Source organism: Muntiacus reevesi, chromosome 1 (genome assembly GCF_963930625.1).
Source record: "Muntiacus reevesi chromosome 1, mMunRee1.1, whole genome shotgun sequence".
Taxonomy (NCBI): Eukaryota; Metazoa; Chordata; class Mammalia; order Artiodactyla; family Cervidae; genus Muntiacus; species Muntiacus reevesi.
In genome coordinates, this window is record NC_089249.1 from 201508766 (window position 1) to 201521547 (window position 12782).

Consider the following 12782-nt stretch of genomic DNA (forward strand, 5'->3'; position numbering starts at 1 on the left):
TTTCCAGATATATGCCCAGGAATGAGATTGCTGGGTCATATAGTAGCTCTGTGTTTAGTTTCTTAATGAACCCCTGTACTGTTCTCAATAGTGGCTCCACCAGTTACATTTGTACCAAAAGTGTAGGAGGGTTCCCTTTCCTCCTCACTGTCTTCAGCATTTATTGTTTGTAGACTATCCTGGTTGGTTTGAGGTGATACCTCATTGTAGTTTTCATTTGCATTTCTCTAATAATTAGCAGAGTTGAGCATCTTTTCTTAAAATATTTGACCGTCTGTATGACTTCTTTGGCAAAATGGCTATTTAGGTCTTCTGCCTATTTTTTGACTGGATTGTTTGTTTTTTTTTCCATAGGGCTTCCCTGATAGTTCAGTTGGTAAAGAATCTACCTGCAGTGCAGGAGACCCCAGTTCAGTTCATGGGTTGGGAAGAATCCACTGGAGAAGGGATAGGCTACCCACTCCAGTATTCTTGGGCTTCCCTTATGGCTCAGCAGATAAAGAATCTGCCTGCAATGTGGGAGACCTGGGTTCAGTCCCTGAGTTGGGAAGATCCCCTGGAGAAGGGAAAGGCTACCACTACAGTATTCTGGTCTGGAGAATTCCATGGACTGTGCAGTCCATGGTGTCGCAAAGAGTTGGACACGACTGAGCAACTCGCACTTTGACTTTCACTTTGTTTCTTGACGTAGAGCTACATGAGCTGTTTGTAAATTTTGAAGATTAATCCCAGGTGGGTCACACTGTTGCAAATATTTTCTCCCTTTCTATGGATTGTCTTTTCATTTTGTTATGGTTTCTTTTGCTGTGCAAAAGCTTTTGAATTTGATTAGATCCCATTTGTTTATTTTTGCTTTTATTAGTCTTACTGTAGGAGACAGATTGTAAAAGGTATTGCTGTGATATATGTCAAAGAGTGTTATGCCTTTATTTTCCTCTAATAAGAGTTTCATGGCTTCCCCTGTGCCTCAGTGGTAAAGAATCCATCTGCCAAGCAGGAGTCATGGGTTTGATCCTTGGGGTGGGAAGATCCCCTGGAGAAGGAAATGGCAACGAACTCCAGTATTCTTGCCTGGGAAATCCCATGGACAGAGGAGCCTGGTGGGCCGCAGTGCATGGGGTTGCCAAGAGTTGGACATGACTTGGTGACATGCATGCATGCACATCATGAGATATTATCACAGCAAGTTTAGTGAACATCCATCATCTCCTATAGATAAAAAATTAAAGAACTTTTAAAAAAATATTTTTCTTGTGATGAGAACTCAGAATTTACTCGTAACAGCTTTCATATATGACATACAGCAGTGGTAATTATATTAATTTTGTACATTTATATCCTTACTTCTTATTTATCTTATAACTGGAAGTTTGTAGTACCTTTTGACTGCCTTCATTCAAGTCCCTCTCCTTCCTTACAGCTTACATATGTCAGTGCTCTCTTAAGTACGTACATGTAAAGGTTTGTTATCTTTAATTATTGCCAAGATGGATGTCAAGGAGTTTACCTCTTTTGTTTTCTTTTAGGGGCTTTATGATTTCAGGTCTTGAGTTTAAGTCTTTAGCCCATTTTGAATTGATTTTTGTTTGTGGTATAAGATAAAGGTCCGGTCCTTCTTTTATATGTGCTTGTCTAGTTTTCTGAGAACCATTTATTGAAGAGGTTGTCCTATCTCCAAGCTATGTTTTTGGCTCCTCTGTCATAGATTAATTGACCATATATATGCAAGAGTTTATCTCTGGGCTCTCTGTTCTGTTCCACTGATTTGTTTCTGTTTTTATTCCAGTAGTATACTGTTTGATTATTATAGCTTTGTCATACAGTTTTAAACCAGGAGCATGTTGCTTTCACCTCAGTTCTTCTTTCTCAAGATTGCTTTGACTTTTCAGGGTTTTATGTGGTTCCATACAAGTTTTAGGATTGTCTCTTCTATTTTTGTGAAAAATGTGATTGGAATTTTGTTAGGGGTGCATTAAATATGTAGATTGCTTTGGATAGTATGAACTTGATTTTTTATTGTTTTTTTTTAAATATGGAATGTTTCATGAATTTGTGTGTCATCTTGGGCAGGTGGCCTTGCTAATCTTCTCTGTATTGTTTCAGTTTTATTATATGTGCTGTCAAATGAGCATGAATATGATTTAATTCAATGTTTCGTTGACTTTGGAGTGGGATTGCTATATGTTTTGAACAATTCTTTTTGCTTATTGCCAAAAAGAATCCTGCCGTTTTTTTTTTGTTGTTGTTGTTGTTTGTTTGTTTTTTACATTCACATTTTGCGATTTTACCCAGCATTGAATCATTGCCCTTGTACTTTGAGCTGTATGTTACATTATTGGATTAGTTTCTTTTCTTTAGTCACAAACTTTGTGGCAAAAGGCCAAGAGTCTGTTTTTGAGCTCTGAGGAAGCACTGTCATCAAAGATCCAGCTGAGGTATATACAATAGTAAATATTGTCATGAGACTCATTCCTGGTAGAATACTGATTTTGCTCTTAGGTTAAACTCAGCATTTTGATTAATGAATTTTTGAATTAAATACCTACAAGATAATTGTTGTGATGTAAAGTAGTATGAATTGCTTCCCCTTAAAATTTTAACATTGCCTGGAATTTACAACCTGTATGAGTTATTATAAAATCATTGTAGGAAATTCCCTAGCCATTCCAGTGGGTTAGGTCTCTATGCTCTCACTGCCAAGGGCTTGGGTTCGATCCCTGCTCAGGGAGCACAGATTCCGCATGCTGCACAGTACAGGCAACAAAACAAACAAAAAGAAAAAAAGCAGAAAACCATTGTAAATGTCTGTCCTGATTGTATATTTTCCTTTTTGTATTAGTCTGATTATTTTACTTCAGTCCATGCAAATCTGAATGACTACATGATATCAGTTAAACATTCTTATAATATTTTTAAAATAGTTTATAAAACATAGTTTTTTTTAAGCAATCTATCTGTAGATGTACTTTTAATATGTACAGTTGATTCTCATTATTTACAGATTCTGTATTTGTGAATTAGTCTGCTTGCTGAAATTTATTTATAAACCTAAAATATACTTATAGTGATTATATGATCATTTGTGGACATGTGCAGAGCAGTGAAAATTTTGAGTGCTATGACACACACATTTCCAGATGAAGTCAAATAGGACAGTATTCTCCCTTATTTTTAATTGTTTATTTTAATTGGAGTGTAATTGCTTTACAGTGTTGTGTTGGTGTGTACTGTACAGCAAAGTGAATAAAATACAAGTATACATATGTCTCCTCCCTTCTGAGTCTCTCCACCCACCCATCCTTCTCCTCTAGGTCATCATAGAACCCTGAGCTGAGTTCTCTACAGCAGCTTCTCACTAGCTATCTGTTTACACATGGTAGTGTATTTATATCTGTGCTACTCTCTCAATTCATCCCACCCTCTCCTTCCCTGTTCTGTGTCCGCGAGTCTGTTTTCTATGTCTGTGTCTGTTCCTGCCCTGCATATAGGTTCATCAGTACCATTTTTTTTTTATTCCATATGCATTAATATATGGTATTTCATTTTCTCTTTCTGACTTGCTTCACTCTGTTTACAGACTCTGGGTTCATTCACATCACAAAAATGACCCAATTTTGGTCCTGTTTATGGCTGTGTAATATTCTATTATATATATGTACCCGAACTTCTTTATCTGTTCCTCTGTCAGTGGACTTCTGTATTGCTTCTGTGTCCTTGCTGTTGTAAATAGTGCTGCAGTGAATATTGGGGTCCATGTATCTTTTTGAATATGGTATATTCCCAGTAGTAGGTTTGCTGGGTCATATGGTAGTTTTATTCCTAGCTCCGTAAGGAACCTCCATCCTGTTCTCCGTAGTGGCGGTGTCAGTTATATTTCCACCAAGAGTGCAGTAAGGTCCCCTTTTCTCCATATCATCTCAAATGATTTGTTGTTTGTAGATTTTTTGATGATGGCCATTCTAACCGATGTGAGGTGATAATACCTCATTGTAGTTTTGATTTGCATTTCTCTAATAATGAGTGATGTTCAGCACCTTTTCATGTGTTTTTTGGTTGGTTGTATATCTTCTTTGGAGTACTCTTCCTTGTTTCAGCTTTTAGTTTTATAAACAAGTGTACTTTTCATGGTCTATTTAGTGCTGCTTTTTAAAAAGTGTTTTGCACCCCCCCCCTTTTTAAAGTGATTTTGCAATTAAAATTGGCCCCAAAGACAGTTTTCCAAAAAAGATGCACAGCCAAGAAACACATGAAAAGATGCTTAACATCATTAATTATTAGAGAAATGCAAATCGAAATGACAGTGAGTTACTACCTCACACTGGTCAGAATGGCCATCATTTAAGAGGCTTTTAATAAATACTGGAGAAGATGTGGAGAAAAGGGAACCCTCCTGCACTGTTGGTGGGAATTTATATTGGTGCAGCTGCTATGGAGAACAGTATGAAGATTCCTTAAAAAACTGAAAATTGAGTTGCCATATGATCAGCAATCCCACTTGTGGGTGTATATCCAGAGAAAATTCTAATTTTAAAAGATACATGCACCCCACTGTTGACAGCATCACTATTTACAGTAGCCAAAGAAGAGAAACATCTAAATGTCCATAGATAGATGAATGGATAAAGAAGGTGTGGTATATATACACAGTGGAATACTACTCAGTAAAGAAAAAAAGAACGAAGTAATGCCATTTGCAGCAACATGAATGAGCCTAGAGATTATCATACTAAGTGAAGTTAGTCAGAAAGAGAAAGGCAAATATCATGTGATAACACTTATATGTAGAATCTAAAATATGTCACAAATGAACTTGTTTACAAAACAGAAACAAATTCATGGACAGAAAACAAACTTACACTTACCAAAGAGGAAAGGTAGAGGAGAAGGATGAAATTGGGAGTTTCGGATTAGTGGATACACACTACTATATGAAAACTGGTAGATAAACAGCACAGTCCTACTGTTATAGCACATGAAAGTATATTCAGTATTGTGTGATAAATCAGAGTGGAAAAGAATATGTATATATACATATGTAGATGGATAGGTCTATATGTATATATATATCTAGGAATCACTTTACTGTGTACCAGAAACTAATACAACTTTGTAAATCAGCTATACTTCACTTTAAAAAAATATGGTCCAAATAACCTAACGCTACACCTGAAGCAACTAGAAAAGGAAGAAATGAAGAATCCTAGGGTTAGTAGAAGGAAAGAAATCTTAAAAATTAGGGCAGAAATAAATGCAAAAGAAACAAAAGAGACCATAGCAAAAATCAACAAAGCCAAAAGCTGTTTCTCTGAGAAGATAAATAAAATTGACAAACCATTAGCCAGACTCATCCAGAAACAAAGGGAGAAGAATCAAATCAACGAAATTAGAAATGAAAATGGAGAAATCACAACAGATAACATAGAAATACAAAGGATCATGAGCAACTATATGCCAATAAAATGGACAACTTGGAAGAAATGGACAAATTCTTAGAGAAGTACAACTTTCCAAAACTGAACCAGGAAGAAATACAAAATCTTAACAGATCCATCACAAGCACGGAAATCAAAACTGTAATCAGAAATCTCCCAGCAAACAAAAGCCCAGGACTTCCAGCAAACAAAAGCCCAGGACCAGACGGCTTCACAGCTGGATTCTACCAAAAGTTTAGAGCGGAGCTAAGCTCAAACTCTTCCAGAATATTGCAGAGGAAGGGAAACTTCCAAACTCATCCTATGAGGCCACCATCACCCTAATACCAAAACCAGACAAAGATGCCACAAAAAAAGAAAACTACAGGCCAATATCACCGATGAACATAGATACAAAAATCCTTAACAAAATTCTAGCAAACAGAATCCAACAACATATTAAAAAGATAATACATTGTGACCAAGTGGGCTTTATCCCAGGGATGCAGGGATTCTTCAATATCTGCAAATCAATCAATGTAATACACCACATTAACAAATTGAAAGATAAAAACCATATGATTATCTCAATAGATGCAGAAAAAGCCTTTGACAAAATTCAGCATCCATTTATGATAAAAACCCTCCACAAAGAAGAAATAGAAGGAACATACCTCAACATAATAAAAACTATATATGACAAACCCACAGCAAACATTATCCTCAATGGTGGAAAATTGAAAGCATTTCCCCTAACATCAGGAACAAGACAGGGGTACCCACTCTCACCACTACTATTCAACATAGTTTTGGAAGTTTTGACCACAGCAATCGGAGCAGAAAAATAAAAGGAATCCAGATTGGAAAAGAAGAATTAAAACTCTCATTGTTTGCAGATGACATGATCCTCTACATAGAAAACCCTAAAGATGCCACCAGAAAATTAATAGAGCTAATCAATGAATATAGTAAAGCTGCAGGATATAAAATTAACATGCAGAAATCCCTTGCATTCCTACACACTAACAATGAGAAAGCAGAAAGAAATTAAGGAAACAATCCCATTCACCATTGCAATTAAAAGAATAAAATACTTAGGAATATATCTACGTAAAGAAGCAAAAGACCTATATATAGAAAACTATAAAACACTGATAAAAGAAATCAAAGAGGACACAAATAGATGGAGAAATATACCATGTTCATGAATTGGAAGAATCCACATAATGAAAATGAGTATACTACCCAAAGCAATCTATAGATTCAGTGCAGTCCATATCAAGCTACCAATGGTATTTTTCAGAGAACTAGAGCAAATAACTTCACAATTTACACATTGTGAAATTTGAAATACAAAAAAACCTTGAATAGCTGAACAATCTTGAGAAAGAAGAATGGACCTGGAGGAATCAACCTGCCTGACTTCAGGCTCTACTACAAAGCTGCAGTCATCAAGACAGTATGGTACTGGCACAAAGACAGAAACATAGATCACTGGAACAAAATAGAAAGCCCAGAGGTAAATCCATACACCTGTGGACACCTTTTCTTCGACAAATGAGGAAAGAATATACAATGGAGAAAAGACAACCTCTTTAACAAGTGGTGCTGGGAAAACTGGTCAACCACTTGTGAAAGAATGAAACTAGAACACTTTCTAACACCATACACAAAAATAAACTCAAAATGGATTAAAGAGCTAAATGTAAGGCCAGAAACTATAAAACTCCTAGAGGAAAACATAGACAAAAGACTCTCTGACATAAATCACAGCAGGATTCTCTATGACCCACCTCCCAGAGTATTGGAAATAAAAGTAAAAATAAACCAATGGGACCTAATGAAACTTAAAAGCTTTTGCATAACAAAGGAAACTATAAGCAAGGTGAAAAGACAGCCTTCAGAATGGGAGAAAATAATCAAAAACGAAGCAACAGACAAAGCATTAATCTCAAAAATAAACAAGCAACTTCTGCAGCTCAATTCGAGAAAAATAAATGACCCAATCAAAAAATGGGCCAAAGAACTAAAGAGACATTTCTCCAAAGAAGGCATACAGATGGCCAACAAACACATGAAAAGATGCTCAACATCTCTCATTAACAGAGAAATGCAAATCAAAACCACAGTGAGGTAACATTTCACGCCAGTCAGAATGACTGTTATCCAAAAGTCTACAAGCAATAAATGCTAGAGAGGGTGTGGAGAAAAGGGAACCCTCTTACACTGTTGGTGGGAATGCAAACTATTACAACCACTATGGAGAGCAGTGTGGAGATTCCTTAAAAAACTGGAAATAGAACTGCCATATAACCCAGCAATCCCACTGCTGGGCATACACACCGAGGAAACCAGAATTGAAAGAAACACGTATACCCCAATGTTCACCACAGCACTGTTTATAATAGCCAGGACGTGGAAGCAACCTAGATGTCTATCAGCAGACAAATGGGTAAGAAAGCTGTGGTACATATACAGAATGGGATATTACTCAGCCATTGAAAATAATACATTTGAATCAGTTTTAATGAGGTGGATGAAACTGGAGCCTATTATACAGAGTGAAGTAAGCCAGAAAGAAAAACACCAACACAGTATACTAATGCATATATATGGAATTTAGAAAGATGGTAACAATAACTCTATGCAAGACAGCAAAAGAGACACAGATGAATAGAACAGTCTTTTGGACTCTGTGGGAGAGGGCGAGGGTGGGCTGATTTGGGAGAATGGCATTGAAACATGTATATTATCATATGTGAAATGGATCGCTAGTCCAGGTTCGATGGATGAGACAGGGTGCTCGGGGCTGGTGCACTGGGATGACCCAGAGGGATGGGATGGGAAGGGAGGTGTGAGGGAGTTCAGGATGGGGAACACATGTACAATGATGGCAGATTCATGTCAATCTGTATGGCAAAACCACTACAATATTGTAAAGTAATTAGCCTTCAATTAAAATAAATAAATTTGTATTTTTTAAAAAAATGGTCCGCAAACATAGTGCCGAAAGCTAGCTAACGTTCATAAATGCAAGAACATTATGATGTGCCTTACAAGAAAGTTTGTGTTAGATAAGCTTTTTCAAGGCATGCATCATAGTGCTGTTGCCTGTGAATTCATTAGTAATGAATTAACAGAATATTAAATAAAGTGTCTTTAAACAAAAACTCACATCAAGCAAGATTATATACTGATAGACTGACAAAAGTGTTGTGACCAGTGGCTCACAGGAACCTGACCCTGTGTTTTCCTCATGAACAGTGATTCATTTTTCATTAATTCAGTGTTTCTGTTGACTTCATAGATCATTGCTATCAATAATGAGAAGCATTTTAAAGTATGTGTTTATTTGAAATGAGATGATTAATGAACTTTGGGTAGTCGAGAAGGAAGAGAAAGGAAATGATGCACATGTGTATGGAAGATGCACATGTGTATGGAAGTCCTGTAAGCTAAAGAATTGAGAACTATGTTAGCATTGCTGCCTGGCAGAGTTGAAGTCCTTGGATTTTTTTTTTTTTAATTTTAATTGGAGTATAGTTGCTTTATAGTGTTAGGCTATTTTCTGCTGTACAGCAGGTGAATCAGACATATGTATACATTGAAGTCCTTGGATTTTTACTTAAGAGTTTATGTGTATCAATGAAAACTAAATCATGTCATAGTTCCCTTCCAAGCAAAGAGAATTTTTCATTCTCTAGGGACAGATGAAGAAAAGTAAAGGGTCAGATGACTGAAAATACTTACTTTTCTTACCATTCATTGGTAGGGAATAATCATTAAAGGGGCTAGAGAGCAAGTACTATTATTTCTAGGTTGTTAATGATAGCACAGAATTTTGTGTAGTGAGAGCTGTAATGTATAATTTTTTTGGCTTCTTTTCACTTGCTACCGGAGAAGGCAATGGCACCCCACTCCAGTACTCTTGCCTGGAAAATCCCATGGATGGAGGAACCTGGTAGGCTGCAGTCCATGAGGTCGCTAAGAGTTGGACATGACTGAGCAACTTCACTTTCACTTTTCACTTTCATGCATTGGGGAAGGAAATGCCAACCCGCTCCAGTGTTCTTGCCTGGAGAATCCTAGGGATGGGGGAGCCTGGTGGGCTGCCGTCTATGGGGTCCCACAGAATCAGACACGACTGAAGCGACTTAGCAGCAGCAGCAGCACTTGATACACTTCAAGGTCATGGTGCATATTTTTAAATAACAAAACACTAAAGAGAATGTCCTCAGAGACTTGCTATGCTAGTGTTAACAATATGACTCTGGTGTAGACTTGTATTAGGTTGGTACGAAAGCAATTGCTGTTTTGCATTGTTGAACTTTACTATTTGGTATTGGAGTACATTCTTAAATAAATGTGGTTATATAATATATCATTTTAATGTGCATTTCTTTATTCTTATTTTTTGCTAATAAACTTTTTACTTGCTGTTTATTTTATATTTATTTTAGACTAGGGAAATGATGTTAGACAAAAAGCAATTTTGAGGGATTTTCTTATTTGAGATCAGAATAAGTCATAAAGTAGTGGAGAGAACTCACAACATCAACAACTCATTTGGCCCAGGAATTGCTAATGAATGTACAGTGCAGCGGTGGTTCAAGAAGTTTTGCAAAGGAGATGAGAGCCTTGAAGATAGGGAGCATAGTGGCCAACCATCAGAAGTTGGCAGTGACCAACTGATAGAATCATCGAAGCTGATCCGCTTAAACTACACGAGAAGTTGCTGAAGAACTCAGCGTCGACTATGTTATGTCATTTGGCATTTGAGGCAAATTGGAAAGGTGAAAAAAGTTCGATAAATGGGTGCCTCATGAACTGACTGCAAATCAAAAAAATTATCAGTTTGAAGTGTTGTCTTCTCTAATTCTACACAACAGCAGCAAACCATTTCTTGATCAGGTGTGACGTGTGATGAAAAGTGGATTTTACGTGATGACCAGCTCGGTGGTTGGACCTAGAAGAAGCTCCAGAGCACTTCCCAAAGTCCAGCTTACACCAGAACAGGTCATGGTCAGCGTTTGGGGGTCTGCTGCTGCTCTGAAACAGTATAGCTTTACGAATCTGAGTGAAACCGTTATGTCTGAGAAGCATGCTCAGCAGATATGAGATGCACTAAAAAGTGCAGTGCCTATAGCCGGCTTTGGTCAACAAAATGGACTCAGTTCTTTTCCATGACAACGCCCACCTCCACATTGCACAGCCAGCACTTGAAAAGTTGAATGAACTGGACTACAAAGTTTTGCCTCATCTGCCATTTTCACCTGACCTCTCGCCAACTAACAACCAGTTCTTCAATCATCTCGACAACTTTTTGCAGAGAAAATGCTTCCACAACCAGCAGAAGGCAGAAAATGCTTTCCAAGTGTCCGTTGAATCCTGAAATGTGGATTTTTACATTATAGGAATAAATAAACTTAGTTCTCATTGGCAAAAATGTATTGATTGCAATGGTTCCTGTTTTGATTAATAAAGATGTGTTTGAGCCTGCTTATAATTTAAAATTCACGGTCCAAAATCACAGTTATGTTTGCACCAACCTAATGGTAGACACTGTTATTCTAAAGAAACTTCTGAAAAATGAGTTGATCAGCTTGTTCATTTATTTAATCAAAAAGGGCATTCACATGGTTAAGAAACAAAAATTATGTACTGACAGTTCTAATAATGAAAAGTAAATGAACCCTATCCTACTTCTCCTATTGCCATTCTTTTTCTGAAGAGCATCCTCTTTTAACTCTTAAGTATTTCTTTTGTTATTTACCTCCATATTATTAAACAGTATACTTAATGCAGCTATTTCGTGATTTATCAATTGTAGGACATATTTATCTCCTGCCATGAATTCATACTTGATCTTTGTTCCTTTAGGCTTTCAGTGTGGTTTTAGCACTGTCTTTCAGCTTTGGTAAATTAGTTTTGCTGATAATTTATTTTCCTCTATTTTCTCTCTTGAGCTAATTTTGTTAGAAATTGACACTCCTGAATTGATCGTCTGTATTTTTTTCTTTTGTATTTTTCTTCTCTTTTTCTGAATATATTACTTTCTATTTCCTCTGGAGTCCTTTGTGTGCATGTTTCTGTCTTTATGTCCCTCTCTCCTTGGAGGCTTTACCTGTGTATTAGTATCAAAATGTTGGTTGCCCATTAAGAATTGAGAGCGAGGAACCAAAATAAAGGTTGGGAGAACAGATTGGAGAACCTTACTTTAGAGCAGTGTCACTCAAGTTTTTTCATTTTCACTGCCTGAAGGAGCATATTTAAACATTTTTTTCCCCCATAATTGTTGCTTCTGCCATGAAATTTTAATACTACAAGATTTACTGTATATGTATTTATGTACCATGAAAGATTCAAATATCAGGGAGGGTTTGGGGATGTCATTTCCCTGAGCAGGTCAGTTGCTGCCACTGCTCTCCTATCTTTAGTTATTCTGCAAGAAGATGGGGTAGAAGGTAGGGGTCACCAACCATTTATGGACCTTGAATTAGTCTGTCAGTTTATAGTCCTATATGACTCCTGACATACTTTTGAAAAGTTAGACTCTCTTTGCATCACTGGGGCAAATTAGCTTCTCTTTGTATATGTCCCCTATTATGAGCACCATAATCCATCATCTTTCTCTACCCTACTACTTCAGTGAACATCTCTTGTGTTTTGTCTTCTAGAATCTTATTAGATCTATAATTTTAATTTTCACTAAAGTTTCAGTAAAATTCACTAAAGTTCTATTTGTTGTAGTGATTCATTTGATTTTTAAATCATTAAGTAGTGTTCATTTGGGGCATAAGAACTGAAAGTGGATAAACATTTGTTTTCATTTTTTTATCCTATCTGGATATCCGTAATAGTCTTTTAAAAATAAGCATTATCACATGTCCCTCATTTATATTCTCCTCATATTTCTCTCTATAGGATGCCTGTAGTATTTTCCATTCATACATTTTTAAGTTCTCAGCAGTTATTTTGTCCCCTACCAAGAATTCATTAATGTGACCTCTATTTGTCACTTTATGGTAATATATCTTGTTCATACTAGGTTGAGACTCAGTAAAACTTGAACAAGGAACAGAATTCTTTTTCTTTTGTGAATTTTGAAAGTGAAAGTGAAGTCATGTCCAACCCTTTGCGACCCCATGGACTGTAGCCTAGTAGGCTCCTCTGTCCATGAGATTCTGTAGGCAAGAATACTGGAGTAGGTTGCCATTTCCTTCTCCAGGGGATCTTCCCGACCCAGGGATCAAACCCAGGTCTCCTGCATTGCATGCAGACACTTCAACCTCTGAGCCACTAAGGAAGCCACCAGAATCCTAGTTATTTTAAATTATATTGAGGTAGGTATCGGAGCTTTGTGGAAATCTC

The 12782-nt window shown here is 36.8% G+C and overlaps 1 protein-coding gene and 1 non-coding gene across 3 annotated transcripts in view; one reads left to right on the forward strand and one right to left on the reverse strand.

The window, feature by feature from the left end:
- Positions 1-12782, forward strand: part of FNIP1 (folliculin interacting protein 1) — a 118175-nt gene that overhangs the window by 81301 nt on the left and 24092 nt on the right. The gene's annotated exons all lie outside the window — the stretch shown is intronic.
- LOC136156749 (U6 spliceosomal RNA) lies at positions 2027-2132 on the reverse strand. The gene has a single exon (XR_010661232.1). It is a non-coding gene; the product is annotated as a U6 spliceosomal RNA (small nuclear RNA).